A 12,006-nucleotide genomic window follows, 5' to 3' on the forward strand; every position below is an offset into this window, starting at 1 on the left:
CTTTACTTCCTCTACCACAGTTAGGAGCAGTCATCCTTATTACATTTATTAGTTTGACTAAAATATTTTAAGGTATCACAATTACTCAGAGATTTGCCTTTTATGAATATTTGATTAGGAATCCAGTAGTAACATTTTACAAATCTTTTTACCACATTGCACCATAGACTATCATTGTCTTCTTTACCACTGGAAAGAATACTTATGCCTTAAAATATAATCAATCATGTCAGAAACCCAATACCACAAACCCAGATCTAGTTTTTTGAACTGGATCTGGTAGATACTATCTCTACACATGGTGAAACCCTTGGAATTACACCAGTTGCTAGGAGTAGAAACAAGCAAAAACGTTGCTTAAGTACTCCAGAGATTTTGTTCTTTTTACTTTATTTGACAGCCTAGAGGCAGACTATTGAGGGCTTGCACGATGGCTCCATCATACTGTACGTCGTCCCCATTTTCCTGTTTCTTTTTTATCTTTATTGCCCCAAACTTGCTCTCTGGTAGGTGGTTTTCAAGAAAAACTTAATATTTAAAAGTTTGTACCCTCATATTTGCTTTTGCATTCGCAGATGGAATTAAGTTTCTTCTTAAAAGTTTAAAATGCATGATACCTTGTGGGTTAAACCACTGAAAAGAAAACATTAGATATCTGAGGTCGCCCTGGAAGAACCATAGTTCTAATTGCTTAATTCTGGGACAATTCTTCAGACAATTCAGATAAAAGGATGAAATAGCTACTATGCATACTCCCTGCAGATACAGGAAAGGACCCAGACCCTTGTCAAATCCGTGAAAGAACTTGCCTTGTAGTCTGCAGAGCTGGGTGCCTGGCATCTACTCAGTTCTGTGAGTTCTCATACTGCAAGGATGCTGCACACAGCCAGGATTATGTTATATACAGAGGTGTGTGTGTGTGTGTGTGTGTGTGACAGAGAGAGAGAGAGAGAGAGAGAGAAGGAGAGAGAGAAAGAGGGAAGTGTAAGGTCTGAATCACCAGTAATTATACCTGCCTGCTCCTGAGAGCAGGATGTGCAGGAGTGGGAATGGCAAGGGTAGGGTGGATGTCATAGACACACGATGAAAGAGAGCATAATGTAGATATTTTCCTCTAACTAAGCCACAAGGTTTCTTCTTATCTGGCAAAGTAACTGCTAGGGAACATGTGAAAAACAGAAGTAAAAAGAGACAAAAAGAGAAAAGAAGAGAAGAAACCAAGGATGAAAACAGCAAAAATGTCATCCTCTGCAAATGCAGAGAAGGAGGAAGAACCTTGAATCACCTATAATTACTCCTGCCTGCTCCCAAGAGTTGTGGTTTTAAGTTTCACCTAGTAATGAGGCACCCTAGCAGTAAGGTTTCTGGGGACAACAGAAGGACAGGAAAGTGCTGCCTAAAAGAAAGAAGACCATGTGCTGAATACTACCTTACAAAACATGGGAGACAAGTTTTGATGCTGTTCTAGAAACCAAACCATTGCCAGCAAAACTTGCTGCTTGCTTCTCTCCCAGTGCAAATGGCTTGAGCTTTCACAGTCACTGAGATATCCTAGGCAACAGGAGTGTAAACTTGAGAAAAGGCAGAACCAGAGTAGAGATTGACAGTGAGCAGAGCCAATCAGGCTGTGAGTCTGCAGCAGTAATCGCAGGCCGTCCAATTAATACTAAGAGAGTGGACCAGGGCCTCTGAGGAAGACAGGTAAGAGGGAGGAGGCTAAGGTGGCTTGGGAGGAACCAGTTTTCCTAGATGCAGGAGACAGCGTCCATAGTTTCAGTTTGAAGCAACTGGTGGCAAAAGGTTAGCATTTAAGGTAAATCAATTTTTTAAAATCTATTCTATAATTTGATGTTTGGTTTTTTTCTTCTTGGTGTGTCTTAGCCAAGAAAAGAAGACAGTAGATGGTACTCTCTAAAAAGAAAACCTAAAAGTCTTTGAGAGTTCTTGGACTAACGAAGCCATCACTAGGCTGTTAGTGAAAAGAGGAAAGAGCTTGGTACTGGGAAAGATTTTTGTAATCTTTGCAAAAAAATGCTTAGATAAACACGTACAAAAATCAATTTCATTCAGTAAAGGGGAAGGAAGTAAACATTACTGAGCAGTCATTAAGTACTAGGTATTTGAGCGTGAAGGGTTTGGGTGAATTGCTCTAACGATCTTGATGACCACTGATAAAATTGAGTTTCAGGGAGGTTCAGCATTTCCAAGACACAGAACAATAAAACATTTCAACTTTCATTCAGACCTTGCTTTGTCTGATACTTAAACTTATGCTATTTCTGCTATACACTGAAAACTGAGAATCAGAATAAAAATTAGAATGCTTATTAAAGTGTACTTACATGGCTTGTTCAAAATTATATCAAATATTTGATTTGATTCATCAGAGACTTGAGTGGGTCCTTCTTTACATTCTCAGTAAAGGACACCACCAATGACCCAGGCAGCCATCTCTATTGTCTTCAGTCTGAGGAGTATTTAAGCCATATTAAGTAGATGAAATTCTTTCCTTTTTTTTTTGACTTATTTTTTCCTCAAACCCTACAACCACAAAAATCTATTTTGTTATTAAAAGTTTTAAATATTGAGATTTGAATTTCAGGCATACATTTGTATTTATATTCTGATAGCAATTACCCAATAGTAATGGCGATGATAAATTCTGATAGCAATATAATAGCATCCTGCTAAGCCCTGATGATATGATGACAGGAAACACAAAATATACAGCCCTTGCTCGTAAGGACCTTATAGTCTGTCTAGCAAGGCAAGTAATTCTGAAAACAAATTACATTGTCATGCAATGTGAATGCTATTTGGACTTCACCACATGATTATGGAAGGATGGGTGGTACTTCTCTGGGCCAACAGGAAAAAGAAGGTATACCTGAAAGTATGACTACATGTACAAAGGCACAGAGATATAGAATGCTATGGTGTGTTTGGGGAAAGTGAGTGAGTAGAGATGCAGGATAGATTTTGAATGGATGGAGAATTACTAGAAATGGCTAGAGACATAGGAAGGGTCAATGCATGAATTCAGTGCTAAGAACTTTCATTTTACCTGTATACAATGTGGAACCATCAAAAAGTCTTAAACTAGATCGTGAAGTTCATGTTTTCATTTTCTAAAGATTGCTCAGTCTTCTGAAAGACAAAGCAGAGAGGGCAAAGCTAGGAGCAGGAAACCAGCTAGTAGACAGTTGCAATGGTGGAAATGAGAAGTTACCATGTCCTGGGCTGAGTCAGTATCCGTGGCAATGGAGATAAGGGGATGGAAATGCAGGATGTGTCAAGGTAGTGAAACTCTATAGGACTTAGCTGCCAATTGGATGTAAAGGGAGAGGAAGAGTCTAGGATGATAGTCAGTTAGTGATCCGGGTAAATGGTATTGCTGTTTCCTGAAGCAAGGAGTAAGGAAGATAGGTAATGAATTTGGCTCTGGAACATTAAACTGAAAGTGTCTGTAGGTCATCCAAGTGCACATGTTTTGTGAGAAATCTGGCTCCAGAGAGTGCCTACATTAGAATAAAGTTTGGTAGTCATCATTGTATCAGGGGATATGGCTGAGATTGCCACAGGATAGTGGAATAGTGAGAAGAGAATAGATAACTGAAGCCTGAGAAACAGCACTTAAGAAGCAGGTGAAGACAGGGAAGAACCAAAATAGGACAGATCCAAGAGGGAGGAGGAGAGACAGGAAATTAGATTTATAGCCATTGACAGAAAGCGTGTTAAAAAGGAAGAATGACCAATAGTCAACTCTTGGGAGATGTGAACTAAGGGCTAATGACTGTTGAAGTTGGCAAACAGTTTAGCAATGACTTATTGGAGAGTATATTTGTTGGAATGACAGAGTGAAGACCATACTGAAATGGACCAAAGTATGAATGGGGCATGAGAAAGTGGAAAGTCTGGACATTCTTTCAAATAGTTTGACTTTGAGGGGTGATAGCTAGAGGGAGTCCAGGACTGAGGGACAACAGCGGATTCATGAACTAAAGGAAGGAGCTGGTGGAGAGGAGGAAAAGGGCATAACTGATGGCTGAGAGTCTTAGAGGGTTAGGCTTCTGTGTTACAGGTAGAGAGGGCATCCTTAGATGGGAGGAAGTTCAGAAGTCTCTTGGGGGAGGGATGATGAAGTCAGGATGCCCTAATAGCTCTATATTTTTATAGATTTGGAGGAGGGTGATGTGAATTTGTTCATAACTTGTGGCTCCATTTTTTTCTGGGTCTTTCAAGGCAAAGTCTGGAGTGGCAAAGATTTGGATTAGCCTTTGAGGAGACTGGAATAAGAACCTGACCAACATCATAGAAAAGTAGAGTTGTGTGTTGCAGAAGGCCTAGCTGTGGTTAAGGAAGAAATGCAGTGACACCTGTCCCTGCTGGCATGTGGGTTTATTCAGCTGCAGTTCAGTCTGCCTTTAAGTACATGGAGCATGGGCAAATTGAACCAAGTTAGCTATTATTTTGAGAGGGTGGGAGATTGACAAATGAGAGTCAAGAAGGAAGGCACTGGTACCGGATGGTCAGAAAGATGCACAGAGTGTGTAAAATGGATAAGAAAGGAAGTGAATCCAGAAGGGAGAATGAGGTAGGTAATGTCTGGGGTGAAAATGTAGGGCCAAAAGACTGGAGGTCCCATAAGGTCAGAAGCAAATTGGAATAATGGAACTGAACAGTGCAGAGAAAGTCAATCTTGAATTTTGAACTTTCAGTCTGGGCACAGTGGCTCATATCTGTAATCTCAGCATTTTGGAAGGCCAAATTGGGAGGATTGCTTGAGCTTAGGAATTCAAGACCAGCCTGGGCAACATAGCAAGATCCTGTCTCTACTAAAAAGAAGTAAAAATTAGTTGGGTGTTGTGGTGCGCCCCTGTAGTCCTAGCTACTTGGGAGGCTTCAGTGGGAGGATCACTTGTGCCCAGGAGATTGAGGCTGCAGTGAGCTACGATGGCACCACTGTGCTCCAGCCTGGGCTACAGAGTGAGATCCTGTCTCAAAAAAAAAAAAAAAAAAAAAAAAAAAAGAATTTTGGACTTTCAGAGGAGACCAGGGATTTGGTTGGGAGAGAATGCTGAGACAAAAAACAGATAGAGTTGAGTTGGTAGAAAGCAAGGAGCTCCAGGAACTTCATAGCTGCCTGTTGGATGGATTATCTAGATGAGCTCTGGGTTTTCCCAGATTGATGACACTATTTGAAATGGAGAGGACATCTCTGAGGCAACATTCAGAGTCTCAGTGATTTATAAACTGACAGAACCGAAGAGGAATATAGGAAGTCTGTCCAGCTAGGCTGTGCTTCAAAGAAGGATGTGGGTATAGGTCATGACGTGGAGGTGACAGGCTGCATCTTAAAATCTGTGAGGTTCCTTAATACTTATAATTTGGGGTAAAAGGTGCTTTCATCTGAGAAGACTGCAAGAGGGGTAGGGTTCCTTAGGCAAAATCAGATACCATCCAGGATAAAGACATTGTACCAATCAGTGTCTTGGCAGGAAATTGATGGCACATTCAAAAGTAGTAACAGAAAAGAGTTTAATGAAGGACAATTCACAGAAGTGTGGATAGGGCTAAGCAATATAGAGAAAGCATAATGAGACACCCAGCAATGCCACAGTCAGAAGGGGCAAGAAAGGTGTTATCCATAGCCCTAAAGGGGCAAAAGGAGGAGTGGTTTTCATATCTCAATCAAAGCATTTCTGTAGGGAGGGCTGCCTTTGGTGAAGGATATGGTCACTGAAAAACTGTGGCTTGGCAGAGTGGAACCTGGGGAAATAAATACTCCAACCTCTATCTCCTCCTCTCCTCTGATCTTCTGCTGATGCCTCCAAATGGTGGAACACAGCTGGAAGCCAGTGAGCAGGGAAGTGTGGTTAACACAGTTTATGGAGGTCAACCTCTTGTAGCACAGATGTGAGTGGGGAATGGATCAGGAGAAGCACACGGCCTTACAATATTCATCTCATCAGTGACGACTGCTGTTCAGAGGTTGATCAAGATGAGGAGGCTTATAATTGAATGAGGAATAGAGGAAAATCTGGGTGTCTCTGGATGGAAGGTGCGCTTGGTGCCAAGAGGGCCAACCTCTGCTCGTAACTTGTGGAGGTGGTGGTGAGGTGCTCCAGAGCAAGGAGTGGGAGTGTTTAGCTCGTGGAATAACACTTTTGGCTTCAACTGTTGCTTTAATCTCTTGGAAAATGAAATAAGAATTTTCTTTGTAAAATGTTGCTCTTTATTCTGATATCAGACAGCTTTGGATAAAGAAAACATATCAAGGTTCAAAAGAGCAGTTTTCTGTATTTCAGAAGTCAACAGATTGGCATTTGGGAGAAGATGGCATTACAAGACACAAATGTAGAAATGGCCACATGTTGGCTTCTCACAGGCAGGTTTCCTAATGCCCATGAATGTTTGTTCAATTCATGATATTCTTTGGAGCAGATTGTCTCCCACATTTTTAGCCATAATTCCATTGCCACTCAACATACTGCTTTTCCTGCAGTCTGAGAATAATTTTAAAATTCTTGTATATTTTCTTGTAAACTGAAGTCAAATAGAATTAAAATTTCCCAAACTAAAAAGTATAGTTTGAGACAGCAGGACAGTCTTTGGTTGAGAGGTGGATGACAGCTCTTCTTACTTTCTTTAGAAGCTCTGCTTAGTGTGTGTCCCCTCTGCAGTTACCCCTCTAGCCTAGACAGGAGTTCTTCACGCCTAGGGAGGAGCAGGCAAACACTCTTCAGTAACAAACAGCATCAGTCCTTCTTACTTAGTGTACTTTGTACTCAATATTGCTAATAAGCCTGACCCAGTTTTATAAATGAGTGCCCTGTGAGAAATGCAAATCAAAACCACAATGAAATACCATCTCACACCAGTTAGAATGGTGATCATGAAAAAGTCAGGAAACAGCAGATGCTGGAGAGGATGTGGAGAAATAGGAACACTTTTACACTGTTGGTGGGACTGTAAACTAGTTCAGCCATTGTGGAGGATGGTGTGGCGATTCCTTAAGGATCTAAAACTAGAAATACCAGCCATCCCTACTGGGTATATATGCAAAGGATTATAAATCATGCTGCTATAAAGACACATGCACACGTATGTTTACTGCGGCACTATTCACAATAGCAAAGACTTGGAACCAACCCAAATGTCCATCAATGATGGACTGGAGTAAGAAAATGTGGCACATATACACCATGGAATACTATGCAGCCATAAAAAAGGATGAGCTCATGTCCTTTGTAGGGACATGGATGCAGCTGGAAACCATTGTTCTCAGCAAACTATCGTAAGAGTGGAAAACCAAACACTGCATGTTCTCACTCATAGGTGGGAATTGAACAATGAGATCACTTGGACACAGGGTGGGGAACATCACACACCGAGGCCTGTCGTGGGGTGGGGGTAGGGGGGAGGGATAGCATTAGGAGATATACCTAATGTAAATGACGAGTTAACGGGTGCAGCGCACCAACATGGCACATGTATACATATGTACCAAACCTGCACATTGTGCACATGTACTTTAGAACTTAAAGTATCATTTAAAAAAATGAGTGTCCTGTGGTGACTATAGGGGTTTCCTGTTTTAAAAAATGAACATTTTCTGAGATAAACCAGGTCAGGGGCCAAATTTGGCCCACCGGGTGTGGTCTGATGTCCCGGGCCTAGATTATTTTAGATTATGTTTGCCTACACTGACGACATCCTTCCTAACTGCCCATGGAAAAGTGAGTCTTATTTGCTTTGGGTGAACGGAGGTGAAAAGGGAGAAGTCATCAATGTGTTGACATCTGCCCTTAGGGCTTTCCTTAGTCTTCTGCATCAGAGTGACCCGGTTGCTCCATGTTTAGAAAGCTTCATGCTCCACATGGTTTTGTGAAATAAATTATCCACAGATAATTTACAAAAGGCTGCTGGGGGACTGGCAGATGCAAAAGGCCCTGCTCAGAATCTTTGTTTTGCTACTGATGTATGAACTGAGACAACCTCCAAATCTCTCTGTAGCTCAGTTTCCTTATTTTGTGAAAAGTGGATATAGCTATGTCTGTAACCTATACGAATTGTTATCAAGACTTACTTTATACCAGACAAATTTTCTGTTCTAAACAAACCATGAAAAACTTGCAAGACACAGGCCACCCTTTTAGCAGAGAACATGGGACAGAGTAAGTATGCAGAAAATGTTTCCTATTACTATTGTTCTTATCTTTTGCATAGTCCTGGAGGTCAGCAAAGTATTTCTATATAAGGCCAGAGAGTAGGAAATTTAGGCTTCATGGGCCAGAAGGTCTATGATGCAGCTATTCAACTTTTGAGTTGTAATGTGAAAGCTGCCACAAACCATATATAAATACAAGCATGTGGCTATTTTCCAAAAAAATGTTATTTACAAAACCAGGTGGAGGGCCAAATTTGGCCCATGGGGTGTGGTCTGATGTCCCAGGCCTGGATTATTTTAGGTTATGTTTGCCTGCACTGAGGGCGTCCTTCCTAACTGCCCATGGAAAAGTGAGTCTTATTTGCTTTGGGTGAACGGAGGTGAAAGGGGAGAAATCATCAATGTGTTGACATCTGCCCTTAGGGCTTTCCTTAGTCTTCTGCATCAGAGTGACCTGGTTGCTCCACATGTTTAGAAAGCTTCATGCTCCACACGGTTTTGTGAAATAAGCTGATTTAGACATGCTCGCACTCTTACTTTTTGGAATAACAATATTTCTTCTGGCAACTGAGGCAGAAACTGTAAGTTGCCTACTCAATAGCCACTGTCTTCTTTTTTATAAACAGAACCTTGTGGGTGGCAAAGTATCCAGTCAAAAATCAGGTTTCCCAGACTGCTTTGGAGTGGCTGATGAGATTTACATAGAAGGAACTGGGCGAATCTTCTGGGAACCAGTTCAGAAAGGGCTGATTTCGTTGAGAAGAGCATCCTTCTTGCCTTTTCCCCTTTTTCTTTTCTTTTGCTTGGAGTGTGGAGGTAATAGCTGGAGCTGCTATGGCTATTATGTATGAATATTATATACCTTTAGGCAACTTTGAGTATAAAAACTACGCTAGGGTAGAAAGATAGGAGAGTCTGGAAACACTGATGACGACTTGAAGCACTTCCAGACTTCTTTTACGTGAAAGTAAAGTAAATCTCTATCATTTTCAGAGACAGGACCTACTTCTATTATGAGTTGCTGGACACAATTCATAACTGATATGCTGATCTACACTGATGTTGGCACTATGACATTGGATTTCTTTTTTTTTTTTTTCTTTTTGGGACAGAGTTTCGCTCTTGTTTCCCAGGCTGGAGTGCAATGTTGCGATCTCAGCTCACAGCAACCTCTGCCTCCCGGGTTCAAGCCATTCTCCTGCCTCAGCCTCTGGAGTAGATGGGATTACCGGCATGCGCCACCATGCCCTGCTAATTTTGTATTTTTAGTAGAGATGAGTTTCTCTATGTTGGTCAGGCTGGTCTCAAACTCCGGACCTCAGGTGATCCACCCGCCTCAGCCTCCCAAAGGGCTGGGATTACAGGTGTGAGCCACCGCGCCTGACCTGACATTGGATTTTTATCCCTTAACACTTTTTGGTTTTCTAGAAGTATCAGTTAAGAACAACTAGGATACAAATAATTGACTAGATTTCTAAGTGGTCATAAAGTAAACATTAAAATAGACAAATGACTCCAAAAGAAGCATTCATTCTAACGGACTGCAAGATAGTTACTAAGTGATTTTGGTGACTAATGGCTGCAAAAGGGCAAATGTCCGCCAGAGCTGTGGCTTTACCTGCATCTAAAAGGGTGATAGAAGATGTACCAGTTGGGCTTTGTCCTTGCAGTGGGTTTGAAATAATTTTCTGAGGTCACGACTTCATAGCAAAAATGGAATATTTGAAAGTTACCTGGTTGATCTTAAGAGCATAACCATTGAAATCAAAAGAAGTTTTATTTTTCTTTTGTCTTGGTTTTATTTATTTGTTTATTTATTTCTCTATTTTGCAATTCAGCTAAATCTTTGCTTACCTTTGCATAGTTTAGGTAGCTTCTTACTCTGTTTCTTTAAGATGTTGCATCGAGCAGGTTGACCTAACTCAGAATAGACTGTAAGCTATTTCTTGGTAAAAACCCTAGAGACTCAAGGCACAGCAAAGGGAAAAGCAAGATGGAGAAGACAGCAAGGAGAGAGCTATTAGGAGAGTGCATGCCCCTGACATTCCCAGTGGGTGCTTATTATGACAAGGACCCTGTAACCTTGGGGCCTCTGTATTTTATTAAACCTGGGTTTCTTTTTTTTTTTTTAACCACATTGTGTCAGTTACATGGGTTCTTGAATATTATGCCAAGCTGTTTATTTTGTTCTCTTTCATAGTCAAAAGTGCTGGAGAGGCTGCTACTTGACAAAATTCTGCTGAGAGAAGTGGTTATAATGGAGTGACTTTCTCTCTCGTCATGATTCTCAGGGGTGAATCTCTTCTCACACTGGATTGCTAGTTATTTTACCCAGCTAAAGGTCACTATTTACGGTCCGTCCAAACATAGCAGGAATAAGCTTTTTGCCATCTGTATCAGTTAGGAATAATTGGACTGCAAGTGACTGAAGACCTGACCAACAGCCTATTAAACAGATAATGCAAAGAGATTTATGTTTCTTACAAGACAGGAGTGTGAAGTCAAGAAATTGCCAACATTGGTGCAGCAACTCGATGATGTCAGGGCTCTAAATTGGTATGGATATGATTCCCTTGGCCCTTCCCTCATGATTGCGTAGAGGCTGCCACAGTTCCAGACATTACATCCTCACTCAAGGCATGAGGAAAGCAAAAGAGATGAGAGAGATATTCCAGAGCTCTCAGCACTTTCCTTTGGGTCCCTTTGGCCAGAACTGGTTCCTATGCCTACCCAGTAGAAAGTGGAATACAGCAGAGAAAAAGGGGAATAGAATGACTTTGTTTCAGCCAGGTGGCAGTGTCTAAAAAACTAGCTGTAATTCAAATTTAATCAAGTTAAAACTACTTCTAGGAATGTAAACTTCCAAGGGTTGGAACCTTGGCTGTCTCATCCATTCCTCTTGTATGGCACATAATAGGTGTTTAATAAACATGTGTTAATGCAGAACCAAGACTAGAGTGAGGCAAGGTAGGTGTTTAGGGTGCACTATTTAAGGAGACACTCATTCTCAGGCTTGGGCAAGTGTATGGTTGACATTTGCATGATTCTGAGACTGTGTGCCTCTTTAAACATTATGCCTTTTTCTTACTTAGCCCTACCCCCAACCCTGATTCAGTGAATAAAATGAAATACGAATATGTATGAAGCAAACACTTTATCACAATGATATTTATAAAATATTATTTTTAAAATGTACCATATCACAAACATTAAAATAAGGACTGAATTCACATCTCGAAGATCACTAGAAAGAAGTAAAGATTGTGGTTTAGCATAAATGGGCTCTACACAAACCTGCCTATTGAGAGTGGCTGCAACGTACATTTTAAGCATTTTGAGAAAATGTATTTTGATGCACAGAAAAACTGGTAAGATGCCAGACCTCAGTGACATCTTATTTCCACAGTATGCTATTTCACTTAAGTATAGATGAAATGCCGTCATACTTTATGTGGTATGTGGAAGTTGGCAATCCAAACAAAAACCAGATGTTTCATATATTCATACATTTTAGAAAAAATTTTAAAAATAAATTGTGGGAAAATAGTAAATGATATGAAGGTAATCAGTGCAGAAGTTTTGAGTTTGATTTAAAAATCCTCACGCATCTTTTTTTTTTCTTTTTTATTGTACTTTAAGTTCTAGGGTACATGTGCACAACGTGCAGGTTTGTTACATATGTATGCATGTGCCATGTTGGTGTCCTGCACCCATTAACTCATCATTTACATTAGGTATATCTCCTAATGCTATCCCTCCCCCCTCCCCCCACCCCACAACAGGCCCCGGTGTGTGATATTCCCCACCCTGTGTCCAGGTGTTCTCATTGTTCAATT

The 12,006-nt window shown here is 40.9% G+C and overlaps 1 protein-coding gene and 1 long non-coding RNA gene across 3 annotated transcripts in view; one reads left to right on the forward strand and one right to left on the reverse strand.

Annotated features, from left to right (window-relative positions):
* Positions 1-373: 373 nt before the first annotated feature.
* Positions 374-1,553, reverse strand: LOC105555428. The gene is made up of 2 exons (XR_001008468.1): positions 1,430-1,553; positions 374-633 (listed from the first exon to the last, which is right to left on the reverse strand). It is a non-coding gene; the product is annotated as an uncharacterized LOC105555428 (long non-coding RNA).
* A 21-nt stretch (positions 1,554-1,574) lies between these two features.
* Positions 1,575-12,006, forward strand: part of CAPSL (calcyphosine-like) — a 36,528-nt gene continuing 26,096 nt past the window's right edge. Inside the window, exon 1 of one of the 2 annotated variants that reach the window (XM_012002379.1) lies at positions 1,575-1,701. The gene's annotated coding sequence lies outside the window, so the exon portion shown is untranslated. The other variant, XM_012002378.1, reaches the window with a different exon arrangement.

The sequence above is a fragment of the Mandrillus leucophaeus genome, unplaced genomic scaffold (genome assembly GCF_000951045.1).
Source record: "Mandrillus leucophaeus isolate KB7577 unplaced genomic scaffold, Mleu.le_1.0 Scaffold684, whole genome shotgun sequence".
NCBI lineage: Eukaryota > Metazoa > Chordata > Mammalia > Primates > Cercopithecidae > Mandrillus > Mandrillus leucophaeus.